This window comes from Cuculus canorus, chromosome 12, assembly GCF_017976375.1.
Source record: "Cuculus canorus isolate bCucCan1 chromosome 12, bCucCan1.pri, whole genome shotgun sequence".
NCBI classification, from domain to species: domain Eukaryota; kingdom Metazoa; phylum Chordata; class Aves; order Cuculiformes; family Cuculidae; genus Cuculus; species Cuculus canorus.
The window spans coordinates 17,898,926-17,912,237 of NC_071412.1; the positions used below are offsets into that span (position 1 = coordinate 17,898,926).

At 50.7% G+C, this 13,312-nt stretch overlaps 1 protein-coding gene across 3 annotated transcripts in view; it reads left to right on the forward strand.

Moving 5' to 3' along the window:
* LINGO1 (leucine rich repeat and Ig domain containing 1) overlaps nucleotides 1-13,312 on the forward strand; it is a 168,034-nt gene that overhangs the window by 97,366 nt on the left and 57,356 nt on the right. For 2 of the 3 annotated variants that reach the window (XM_054077687.1, XM_054077690.1), the window contains one exon: nucleotides 4,410-4,495. The exons of the other annotated variant lie outside the window; for it this stretch is intronic. The gene's annotated coding sequence lies outside the window, so the exon portion shown is untranslated. The remainder of the gene's footprint in view (nucleotides 1-4,409; nucleotides 4,496-13,312) is intronic. 3 annotated transcript variants of the gene reach the window in all.

Below are 13,312 nucleotides of genomic sequence, written 5' to 3' on the forward strand. Positions count from 1 at the left end.
TAGCAAAGTCATGGGAATGAGGGAGAAACCCCATCTCCCGGCAGCATCATAGCTTGCAGAAGACCAGCAGTTGGATACTGAGGACCACAAGCAGCCAGTGTGAGGCAGAAGGACAGTGCCATGTGGTGAACAAGGACCCAACCCATGTGGCTGCAGAAGATGCCTGCATGGGCTCCTCTTGGCCCCTTAATGGCAAAGAGGAGATGGTCTGATCATACTTGCCCAACTCCATTTCTATGAGCTTCTGGGTAGCCCTTCCACCATGCTCTCAGCTTGGCTGAAACCTGAAGCTCCCTAATGAGAGGAAGAGACTGCACTCTTCATTTGCTGCTTTCTCCACTCCAGTTCATTCCAATGTGACCTTATCAATAGGTACATCACAACTGCTCGACAGGGAGGTGCGTGGTAGAAGGGAGATTGCTGTGCATGGTGTGGGCTGTTGGACTCCTCCCTGGTGTGAGGCTGTGCCTGCCCTGTGATGGTTCGTGCCCTTCATCAGGAAGGAGGAATGGTGAGCTGAACTTTAGTGGGAAAGTAGGAGAGACCCCAAAATCATGCCATAAACAAAATCTGTGCAGCAGTGGGGGGGGCTGCTGGAATGCACTCTCCACTGACCTCCTAGGAGGAGCCTACCTGGCTCCCAGCAGCCTGGGCATGCAGGACTTCCACTCCAGTAGAAAAGCTTAAAATTCAAAGAGTGCCAGGCAGGTATCTCGGTATGTGGTAGGACAGCAGGTGTTTGAGATCTGTTCTTGTGTGTGTCCTCTGCTTTTGTCAGCGCTGGCTCCCTGCTGAAGTGTTACAGGGCTGCTGCCTTTGTTGCAGAGGCAAAAATTGGCTACTCAGAGCTACATGAGATTGGAAGGGATCAAGAGTCATTGCAGATCTGAAATCGGTGTCTGTCCTTCTCTGGAGGGGAGCCAGTTGTGCCCAAGCCTGTCTGCTGTTTTGCAGGTGGCCATGAACCCATGTGGGGATGGTGGTAGGACCTCATACTTGTGGCCTCCATGCCCAAGAGATCCGTGCAGTGCGTCCATGCTGGAGCACAGCTCGGCTGCTGTGTCCTTGGGCAGGGACCAGCCTCTGGGGTATGGGGTAGATGCATGGTGAAAGAAAGAGCTCATGGGTTTCTGTGTTCCAGCAGGTGATGTTGCTCTGTAAGGTGATGATGGTAGTGCCTGAGTTGGAGGAAGGGGGTTTATCCCACAGGGAATCCCTCCAGCCTGGTTTAGGAGGGTCTTTCCACAGGCCTCCAAAACCTGCTGAATCATTTGCTTGTTGGTTTTGCATTTATTTTTCCAATCTTCCATTCTCTTTCTCTGTTTTCGTCTCTCCCTCTCTCCCCCCCACCTTCGTCTTTATCAGTAGCTAATGAAACAGGCAGGGAGAAACCCGATTCGTACAGTAATTAAATTTACTTAGTGGGTATTCAGCTGGAGTAATGAGAAGTTTAATTCAGAGATTAGTTTTTTCTTTCATTAATTAAAAATGGAACAACGGTGCAGTTACAGTGGGCTGCATTGATCCTCCTTGTGGAAAGCTGCTAATGGAGAAGGAAGGAAGGCTTCTCATTTGTCTTCCCTGGATGCTCTCCCCACACATAGATGCCTTTATTGTCCCCTGTCTCAGCTGCCCCTGCTGCCCTGGTGTCCCTGGCTTTCTGGATAAGGGGTGCTTGAGGCAATGACAGGAGGGTGGTGGAGCAGCCCCCCACAGATTCTCTCCCCTATTTGTCCCCAGAAACAGACTCTCAGCTTAAAAAGGGATTTGAAATATTTGCTGTGGGTGGAAGATTGAAAAGCAGGTCCTAGCCCACCAGAAGTTTGGGGTGGGAGAGTTGTTTTCTTTCCTAGCTAAACAGATTTTGATCCATTTAAATGTTAGATTCATAAACATGTTTTTAGTCTTTTAAAAGAAGTGATGTGTGAAAGCAGAAATAACTAAATAAAGCAAATAAGTTGTTTCCTATTTTTCAATGCTTTCTGCAGGCTCTTGAGCAATGTTAGGACCTCAGATGTCCTTTGAAGCATGGTAGGACAGGTTGTGCTTCTTAAAGCAGAGGCATTGGTTTGCTCCTATGGATGGTTCAGGCTTAGGGAAGGGGGGCTGGAAAGCTGCCCAGTGGAAAAGGACCTGGGGGTGATGGTTGACAGCAGCTGAACATGAGCCAACAGTGACCAAGAAGGCCAACAGCATCCTGGCTTGGATCAGCCCTGATGTGGCCAGCAGGAGCAGGACAGGGATAGTGTCCCTGTACTCAGCACTGGTGAGGCTGCACCTCAAATCCTGGGTTCAGTTTGGGGCCCGTCAGTCCAAGAAAGACATTGAGGGGCTGGAGCACGTCTGGGGAGTGGGAACAGAGCTGGGGAAGGGGCTGGAGCCCAGGGGTTCTGGGAGCGGCTGAGGGACCTGGGGCTGTTTGTGCTGGAGAAGAGGAGGCTGAGGGGAGACTTCATAGCTCTCTGCAGCTCCCGGAAAAGAGGTTGGGGTACGGTGGGTGCTGGGCTCTTCTCCCAAGTAAGAAGTGATAGGATGAGAGGAAATGGCCTCAAGTTGCATCAGAGAAGGGTTAAATTGGATATTAGGAAAAATTTCTTCACTGAAAGGGTGGTGAGGCCCTGGCAGAGGCTACCCAGGGCAGTGGTGGAGTCACCATCCCTGGAGGGGTTCAAAAAAACCTGTAGGTGTGGCACTTCAGGGCATGGTTTAGTGCAGTGGTGTTGGGCTGATGGTTGGACTTGATGATCTTGGAGGTCTTTTCCAACCTTAATGATTCTATTATTATATGGTTTATTTTGGTAGCTTTTGGGATCGTTGTAAGATCTGTAAGTATATGAGGTCATAGGGAGGTGGAGTCAATAATGGGAATGAAAAACCCGCAAACAGCAATAACCATTAATTGGCATTATAGATTCAGTCCATGCAGGAGCTGTGTGTGGGGGTGGCTCAGGTGGCTGAGCAGGAGAGAAAGGGCTGCATCCCTCCTTGCCTGTGCCCTCCCTGCCCTGTGTGTCTTCCAAGTCATCTGTTTCTCTGCTGTTGTGGAGACTGTGTGATGGTGAGAATTAGCCAAGGGCTGGGAGCAGCGAGCACCTGGGTTTGAAGCCATTAAGTGCCAAGGGCACTCAACACCTCTGGAAATGAGATGGTTTTGCTTTCTTTGGGTTATGTCACATAATAACCACTTGGGAAAATCTAGTGGACAGCTGAGAGATTCCTGACCAGCCCTGTTCTGTGTCCCTGTGCTGGGAAGGGTGGGCAGGGTCCCACAGCAGGGCTGGAGCCCCTCCAGCAGCACTTATGCTTACTGAGGGCCCTCTGTGCCCCCTGTTTGTGGAGCTACTCAGGATTAAGAGGAAAATAATTTTTTTTTATTCCAAAAAAGGAGGGATACATTCCTCTGCCTTGATTTCATTCCCCCCAGCAGTGAAAATTGGGGTGGAAAATGATTTCTGGTAGGGGGCAAAGGCAGATGTGGGACTCTTCTCTTTCAGCACATGGCACCTGTGCTGCTGCCTTTCTAACGCGCGCCTGGGCTGTGGCAGTGGTGGGGAGGTGAGCTGGAGGCTTGGATGCTGTTCGTTTGGGCCTTGTGGTGCTGGCAGCCTGAGCAGGCTGTGCTGCCTCCTGTGTGTGCAGTGGTGCTTTGCTCTGGGTAGTGTTTTGGGCTGTCCCTGGCTGTAACACAGCATCTCCAACTCCCCATCCATCTGTGGAGGATCCCCAAATGCACGAGGTCCATGGGATGCAGAGTCCCCCCAGCCAGAGCTTTGCGCCCTATCACTGCGGGACCCTTTTGCAGCTTAGCGGTGTTTTGCAGTTCCTGCCCTCTCTGAAGCGTTTCTTTGCTCTGCACAACCTGAAGCCACCAAGTCTGGGGTACAAGGATGCTGCTAGGAGTAAGACCTGGGTCTAAGCTGCCTGGGCAGGCTTTACTGAGGGCAGCACAAGCCCAGCTTGGGCAGTGAGTGCTATCCAGCCTTGCAGACAGCTACAGCACTGTTTTACAACAGCAGTTTTCAGAGGGCTTTTGCATGCATGTGTTTCTTGAGAGATCACTGCAAATGATTCCCAAGTGCTCTGGCCCAAATCTATCCCGGTAGCTGTCAGCAGATCAATGCTCTGCTAAGTACAGGCCTTCTCTATTTCCATGGGAAAATGGCTTCTATTAAGCAGTTCATTTTGGTCCTTTCAGCAGTGGCTCCACTAAATTTTGGTAGTTGTGTTTTTCTGTCTGTTGCAGCCTGATTTATAGCTTTTAAATATCAGCTCAGATGAAGATTAAGCTCAGCTGAGCTCTGGTTTGGGGAGGGAGAAGGGAAAAGCTTTCACAGCTTTTTAATTTCTCTCCCGCTTGCTTCTCAAATGCCAGGTTTAAAGCCCTAATTGCGGTATCGTTTCACCCACAGTGCATGAGTGGAAAGCAGAGGAGAGGCCAAAGCCCAGCGTGCCCCTGGCATCCGATCCCCCAGCATCCTGCCTTCATCTGACCTGGGTAGGTGGCACACGAGCTCGGGCGCTGTTGTGTTGCTGGACATATGACACTCACATGCCTCGGTCATGCTGAGCCCAGGACTGCACTGGTTTCTGTTGCCATAAGTGTGGTAGAAATGCCTTCCCCTCCATAGTCCGGGGCTGCTGCCGAGCTCTCCTGGGGCTTAAGGCAATGCAGACTTCAACCAGAATCTGGGGCAGGCGCTGTGTGTGTGTCCAGAGCAGATAGGAAGTGTTCAATCCATCGTGCCTGCAGAGGATGGGAGAGGCATCCAAACTGAGTCTTTGGACAGTGGCATTGAGAAAGGAGGGCTTTGTCGTGGGGTCGTACAGCTCTGCTTAGGCAGTCGGGTTTGCTTTAGCTCATGTTACATCGGTGAGGGGCACATGCTGCTTGCAGGGCATGAACCAGTGTGGACATTCAAACACTGCAACCTGGGGGATGCTGGGCAGAAAAGAGTTTCATGTTCCAGGAGAGGGCAGACGAGAGGGTCTTCAAAAGGCAGTGTTTTCTGAGATGTCTCTATTACCATAGCAGGGCGCCCGTGCACTCTCCACTGACTCAGGCTCCTTCCAGTGCTCTCGCCGGGACAGTTAAAAGACAGGAGTAGGTTTCAGCTTGTACTGTACATACAAATCCTCAGCTGAAATCTGTGAACTGTCAGTTTGATGCAGGCAACGCGTGAGCCGGCAAACATCAGAGCTGACTGGGCTGAGGCAATTTCCCAGGATGTCAGTCCTTGGGAGAGAACAAAGGGATCTCTCAGAAGAGCAGAATTCAGTTTCCTAATGAAAAAAAAAAAAATTAGGATGATTCGAGCATCTTTTTATATACCAGAGTCAGGGAGGGGAGTTGTTCAAACTGGATGTTGCCCAAGGTGGAATGAGATGGGGTTTGCTGTGATCTTGGTGCTGCAGGTGCTACCAGGACTGACACTTCTGCTTGGGGCAGAGCTCTTGTGGGACTGAGCGGGAGGCAGCATCCGGTGTTGGGTTCAGAGAAAATGGAATCAAAACAGCAAGGCAGAACTGACTTTCACGCTCAGACACGTGCATCCAGATAGATAACTTCCCTTTACATAGTGTTCTTTGCTCAAAGCAAAGAGCAGGCTGCAGAGGCTCAACCTGATGCATGCAAAAAAGGGGGCCGTGTCCTCACCTTGCCTCATGTTCCTGCATGTGGAGGACTGACAGAGGTATTTCCAGCTTTGCAGAAAGGTATTTCTAGCTTCTTGTTGTCATTGCCATTTTTATGGATAGCAGGAAAGAACCCAGGCACCTGTCTGTCCCTGCTCCCATGGACTCTTCTTGCAGACTGGTCCCTGGGGAAAGCTGCGTGTGAAGGATGCTCGGTCAGAGGAGTTCCACCATGTCAGGGCTGACAGAGCAAGTGGAGGGACCATAGCAATAGCAGTTTTCTGTCAAAACACCTTCTCAGCAGCAAGCCCTGAAACAGATTTATTCTTAGCGATCTTCTATCAAAACAAAATTCTGCTGGGAAATGGTCCTGTTGGTTAATGTCCTCCCTAAAAAAACGCGCATGTAGAGCCATCTGGTTTGGGTTTAGATTGGATATTTTCTTCCAGAGTGACATTTGCGAAAGTTGAAGATTTTTCTTTTTTCTAAGAATAGTATCTAGAAAATGAGGTGGTTTTGTTTTCCCTTGTGCTTTTTCCTTTGAAAAAAGGAAAACAAAGTTATTTTCTAGGAAATTTGGATTAACAGTGGGGTGTAGGCTGCATTTATCAGCCTGGTCTACTAAAGCAAGATCAGGGCAGGTGGTGCTACATGGTGTAAAGATGGGCAGCAGCCACATCTCGGGGCCTTGGACAGCCTGGGGTCGGCACACAGCCCCTCACCCTGCCCAACAGCGTTAAAGCCTTTGATGCTGCTTCCCACTGCATCCTCCTGGAAAAACTGCCTGCTTATGGCTTGGCTGGTGGCTGGTCACAAGCAATGTTCCCTAGGAATCAGTGTTGGGGCCAGTTCTATTTAATCTATCCATGATCTGGATGAGTGGATTTGAGTCTTCCCTCGGTCAGTTTGCAGATGACATCAAGTTGGGCAGAGTATTGATCTGCTGGAGGGCAGGAAGGCTCTGCAGAGGGACCTGGACAGGCTGGATCCATGGGCTGAGGCCAACGGGATGAAGTTCAACAAGGCCAAGTGCCAGGTCCTGCACTTGGGCCACAACAACCCCGTGCAATGCTCCAGGCTATGGGAATTGGAGGTAGAAAAGTGCCGAGCAGAAAAGGACCTGGAGGTGCTGGTCAGCAATGGCTGAACATGAGCCAGCAGTGGCCCTGGTGGGCAAGGAGGCCAACAGCATCCTGGCTTGGATCAGCCAAGGTGTGGCAAGCAGGAGCAGGGAAGGGATCATCCCCCTGCACTCGGCACTGGTGAGGCTGCACCTCAAATTGTGGGTTCAGTTTGGGGCCCTGAGTACAAGAAAATGAGGGGCTGGAGCCTATCTAGAGAAGGGAATGGTCTGGAGGGTCTCACTTCTGAGAGTGTCTGAGAGACCTGAGGCTGTTTAGCCTGGAGAAGAGGAGGCTGAAGGGAGACCTCATCGCTCTCTGCAACTCCTGGAAAGGAAGTTGTGGCTAGGTGGGTGCTGATCTCTTCTCCCAAGTAAAAAGGGATAGGATAAGAGGAAACAGCCTCAAGTTGCACTAGGGGGAGGTTTAGATTGGATATTGGGAAAAATTCTTTCACTGGAAGAGGTGAAGCACTGGTAGAAGCTGCCCAGGGCAGTGGTGGAGTCTCTATCCCTGGAGGGGTTAAAACAACTTGTACATGTGGCATTTCAGGACATGGTTTAGTGGGTGTGATGGTGTTGGGCTGATGGTTGGACTGGATGAGCTTAGAGGTCTTTTCCAACCTTAATGATGATGCTGACAGCCCAGAGCAGAGCTGGAACTGGGAGCAGCCATCTCAGCCTGAGCATTGAGCAGAAGCAGAAGCCCTCTCCCCAAGGAAACTGTGAACCTTGGGGCTGGATAATGTGGTCAGGGGTTTTATTTAGTTCTGTGACAGAGCTGAATCTGAGTGGATTTTAATGCATGAATTTTTAGTGTTTCAGCTGGGCAAATCTTTGAACCTGTGTGGTTTCTGGGGGATGTTTCTCTTCCTCTCTGATTGCGTGTGCCATAAATGCTCCCCCAAACTCCTCCCTCTTCTCTCCTGTGTTAGTAGCTCTGCAGTCACAGGCTTGCAATAGGTCAGGTTTTCCAGAATTGTCACAGGAGTATCTCTGGTTTTAATTTTCTAAAGCAATTTCCAGAGTCAGGCTTACGTCAAAAGCCCATTAATGTGGACTGGGGCACCCCAGGATCCCCATATAGTGCTGCAGTGGGTCAGAAACACCTACTGAGGGTGGCTAGCTATGGGGAATAGAATGTGGGTGCGTGGGGGTGCAGGAGAGGAGAGCTTGGTGCCGGGAGGTGGGGAGGGATGGGATGGTGGCTTGTTTCCCAGGAGTCTGAGAGTGTGCTGCACTGGGCAGGTCAGCACTTGTTTGAGAAGGAGCAATACAAGTTGTCAAGTGGAAAACATTACCCTGATAACTTCATTTTGCTGAACTATCTTCTAGCTTGCAGCAAGGAAAATCAATGCTACAGAGGCTGGCTGTGCAGCAGGAGCCCCTGCCCAGGACCCACTGCCACCACGTGCTGTCCCCAAAGGGAACCAGCTGGTGCCCCTGGAGAGGGTCTCATGCAGGAGTAGCAGCAGTGTGGGCGCTGTCCCCAAGGATATTGCACGGCACAGTGGGGACACTGGGGTTTCCATTATCTTCAGCTGGCCCAAAAGCTGTGCTTAAACAGAATGGCTGAAGGAGAGAACAAGGCTGGAGGGAAAGAAGGCAACAGAGGGAGAGGTGTTTGTGGTCTGTTTTGGTCAGTACTGTTCTGGAAGGTTTGCTCCTCCACCCCAGCAGGGCCACGAAAAGCCCCAAATCTCTTCCACACCTTACCCGATTCCCACCCGACTCTATAGATTAAATCAGATTTCTCTCCAAGCATCTTGCTCCCAAGGCTGACAAAGCCATTAACATAAGATTTTTGTTGTTGGATTTTTTTTTGGTAGCGCATTTGCAAAAATAAATATTAATTGTGCAAAATGCTAATAAGCTAGGCAGGGAGCCAGGCTGCGCAGCCCAAGGATGGCACCGTGCATACAGCTGCTGGCCCTTGGTGCAAACCTTGGGTGCCAGTGGCTCCAGAGAGCTTTGCAGTGTTGGGATTTCAGACGAGGTGCCCCATGCTTAGGGCTTTGCAGTGCCTGTGAGCCCTGGGGACTGTTTGTGGCAGGAGTCTGGGTGCTTGGTTAACGAGGCTGGGAGGGACTTGAGGTTTTCTAGCAGTCAAACAGCTCTTCTCAGTCTCAGGGTGGGAGATACTATCATGCACACACAGCTTGGGATGTCACATTAATGTTAAACGTAGGGAAGAAGTGGGAGCGAGCAGGAGCTGGGTGTGCATGGCAGGTTGTTTCTTTGCATTTATGCACCAATACTTTCTGCTTAATTGCACCCTGACATGCAAAAAGGGAGGGGGGGGGGAAGAGGGTTTTAAAGCTTTAAAAAATTACCTTCCATGATTTATTCAGGAAAGGCTGGTTTCTTTTTAAAACTGACATAATTACTTCTGCAAGGCTTTTACTTCTCCTGGTTTCATTACGTATGGAGAGAAGCAGCAGGAGTTTGTCCTTGTTCGCATGGAGAGGGGCTGGGCTGGCTTGTATTCATTAGAGGGAGGTGGTGGTTATATTGATGCAGAGATGGGTGAGTTGCGGGGCAGTGGATTGGTTTGCTCCCATGAATATTTGCTGGTGATGGACTGAGGACTTGGAAGGGAATGGAGGAGATCTAGCAACATAATTGGGTGTGCTAGGAACAAGGAAAATCTCTTGTGCTCTTGATGTGCTGGGCTGTGCATCCCACCACGCTCTCCTGACGTTGTTAGGCGTGATCCAAAATTAGCATCCCATTCACTCGCTCTTAGCTGTGTTAGCTCTGCAAGGCTAATAGGGCTTAAAAAAAAAAAAGGTCTCTTGTCACTGGAATCAGCAGCTCTGACTCAGAATACGCGGAGGGAGCAGACTTGCTGAATAAGGCAATGCTGCTGTTGTAAGCGCTTGCCTGGCCACAGCCATGCTGGGGGACTTGCCCAAGGTCAGCCCGAGAGTTGGTGTCAGAGCCTGGGAGGGGCTCTCGGTTCCCATCCTGATGGCTAAAACTGCTGGGCGAGGAGGATGAAGGTGTGAGTGTCAAACCCAATCAAATGGTGGAGCGTTCCCAGCACTGTGCCGTGTTCCACAATTAATCATTTCCACCCACGTTACACCTTCCCCCTCCCCTAAATTCTCCTTCGCCTGGTACTGGAGTGGGGAATGGAGGCAGCTCCAGTTTTATGAATCAATCAAAGACAATGCCTGCTTTTGAGAGCTGCTGATTTAGAGAGCCCTTTGCAAGCATGTGTGCAGTATGATTTCTTATCAGAGCACAGCTCTGGACAAGCCTGCCAAGAGAAGCTGTTCCAGCTCTCAGCCACATCCTGGGGAGACGGGCTGAGTGGTCTTTTCATCTACAAATAAAACAAACAGGAACAAAGAAGGCCATAATATTGACTTTCATCATTGATATTCCCATTTATCTCAGTAATAATTAGTGTTTCTATTGCTGCAAGGGTATAGCTCATAATCTCACTGTTTCGGAGGAGCTTATTAATGTCATCACCAAGAACAGCCAGGCCCAAAGTGCAGGGTGAGTGGGGTGGAGGCCTTGGAATGGAGCAGAGCTGGACATGGAGACAAGAGACTGCAGAGGTGGGTGTATGTGCTGTAAGGAGTGGTGGGGAAGATAGGAGAAGTGATCTTTGGTATGGCCAGGGCCTGGGTCAGCACTGACCTGATGCTGGGGTGAGGTGGCAGAGCCGTATGAGCTTGCTGTTGAGAGCTGGGTCTCCCTGGGTCCTGGTCACCCAGCCCCTCGCTGCCTTCTTCAGCCAGAGTAAATCCCAGCCTTCGTGAGGGAAAGGCAAGACCTGTGCTTCATGATGATTTCCTGGAAGTGGAGGATGCACTCCCTATGGTGTGAGGTGCCTCCAAGCCGGCCCTTGTCAGTGATGCTTCAGGCACTGTGGGAAACCAGGGCAAGGATTTGCATCTGTCCCCATCTGCCCTCAGGATGCCCGTGCCATTCATGCACAAACTCCCCACAGCATCCACAGTGCTTATTTGCTGGCACTTCATTAGTCATTCCCTGTCCTCTTTTAAACCGCCTTACGGTGCTGTCTGCAGGTGCCTTCTTCTGTAAGAGCCTTGTACCTGGCCTGATCCTCCTCTGGGATCCTGGAGGAGGCGGGACATTGAGGCTTCAACACTGCTGCTGCTTCTTTCCTCTGTTGCTGTGAAAGCTTCATCACTTGACAGCTCTGGGCATCATCCTGAATCAGCCTGGAAGTCCATTTCCTACATCTATTTTTTTAATTGTCCCATTAAGTGCATGTCTCGACCCCGCCTCTGAGGGATGGTTTCTGGTATGCAGCGTCCCAAGCATTATCAATTCCACAGGAACTGCTGTCACAGCAGCCGCAGGGACCAGCGAGCAGCGAATGCAAATGCAGGGGGGTGTTTTTATTAGGATTTAAATGAGTTTAAGGCTGTTCAGAATTACAATGTGATTTGAGCCAGGAGGGGCTTATAAAACTGCTACGAGTTCATATATTATACAGTAAACATGCCAAACCCCATGACTCCTGCTGAGCACCTTTCTCATTGAGGCAGGGCAGCTGCTGGGACTCAGCCCTGTTGCCCCATCATGTAGGGTCTTAGGTGGGGGTGGGGGGGAAAGGCTGTTTGGGATGGAAGAAGAGCTAAAAAGCTCAGCTGTGGAGGTTGCTAGGCAGGGGAGAGGTTGCCTGTTAACAAACCTGAGTCCATGGTGCAGGTCAGGCTGGCAGATGTTCCCTAGCTGCAAGCACCCCAGGGGTGCTGGGGAGGCTTGTGGACATGTCTCAGAGCAGGGGGCGCTTGGAGCATGCATCCTTCCCTCACTGTACAGTTCGGCTCGGGGAACGTGGCAGTGGTTGCCAGTGATGCTTTGGCATTGGCCACGCTGGTGGGAGCTGTGCACCAGAGAAGCAGCTTGGCTGCACCACCTTCTTCCCCACACAGTTGAGCTATGGCCTCTCTGGGTGGTGGTATAAGATGGAGACCCTTCCTTGGGCCAGAGCCTGCTCCAAGTTTCTGGCAGCAGGGACTTTTCTCCAGTTGGTCCAGGATGTGCCAGCCCCAGCTTGCACCTCCCTGGAGACCTTGTAGCACCCAGGTCACCTCCCTGTCACGCAGGCATTGTTCATAAAGGTTTTAATGGCCTTTATCGTAAGCTGTGGTGGTGCAGGGCTTTGGAGGTGGAGGAGGTGGATGATGTGACGGGGCTGGGTGCACAGGTGCTCTGGGTCTTGGACCGCAAAATCACTGCTGCAGTGGGGGATGGACAGGTTCTTCCCTCTGCTCCCTCAGCCAGGACGGGAATGAAAGGAAAGTTTGAGCTATTGGCTTGGGATGTTCGTGCTTCGCCTCATTTCAGTGCAATGCTTTTGATCTCTGAAGGATACAGCTGAATATTTGAATGAGAAATACGTGGTTGCATTGAAATCCAAGACAAAATGCCTTTTGTGCCTCCCTGCATGTTTATTTGTGTAAAAGAGTTTTGCTGGAGAAACAGGGGAAGGAGCTCAAGGGAAAGGAGTGAAGGCGGGGGTGAGAGTATTGGGGAACTCGCAGTACAATTTCAGGACACTTAAGAGCCTCTTATTGTCAGTGGCGAGACAGCAACATTGGAGGCAGCTAAAGCAATTGTCTGAGACAAATTGCTTCGTTTGATGGGTTTGTTGGTATTGCACTGGTTAAGTTTCTGGGGTTTATATATATGCACACAAAGCATGAGAGAAGTCCAGAAATACACATATATATGCATATATGCATGCCTCTCTGTCCGTAGTTATCTCCCATAAATGACCTTGCAGGCATGTAATAATGTCACCAGCCTGCCTGGTGCTTCTGAGCAGCTGGGTGCTTGCTCTCTAGGTGTCTGGAGCAAGGCCACCTCTTGGCAGTCCTGCTGTGAAGCCACCACGGTGCTTGCTCTCATGCCAGGGAATGGGGCTGGCAGTATTTGCTGCAGGAGGGAAGCATCTCCCCTCCTCCTCAAGGAAAGGTTTCACTCGCTTCAGGAGGTGCTGAGGGGAAGAGCTTTTGCTGACAGGTAACATGCTGCTAAACAAAGCTGCTTTCCCCAGAGAGGGAAAATTGTTGCTGGTGCCTGTGGGAGAGGTGAAGGTAGAGATGTGATGATAGCAGCCCTGCTGTTTTGTTGTACTCGGAGGAGAGATGGCAAGCTGGGATGTGCAGGCACCCTGATAAAACAGCCCACTGGTAGCATTTGTATAGCTGGGGGGGCAGGTAATTGCTCTGCTCTCCCTCCTCATGCATCTGAACCCACTTACTTCGGACAGCCCTGTCCATGCTAGAGGCGTCGCTTGTGCCATCCCTGTGATGAGGGTGCAGGAGGAGGCCAGCGGGGTTGGGGTCGTGTCTGCTGGGAGATGCGCGCTGTGTCCAGCAGCCCAGATCAAAGGGACCTCAGCCAGCCACATCCCCCAGAAAGCCTTTAATGCCTGGTCCTGAAGCAGGGAGATTTACTCAAGGGACTTATTTCCTTTCCTGAACATAAAATACCCTGTGTCAACTTGACGTTCAGGAAACTTTAATACCTTTTTATTCATTTAACAGTTTAGCTAATTGAAACAGGGTT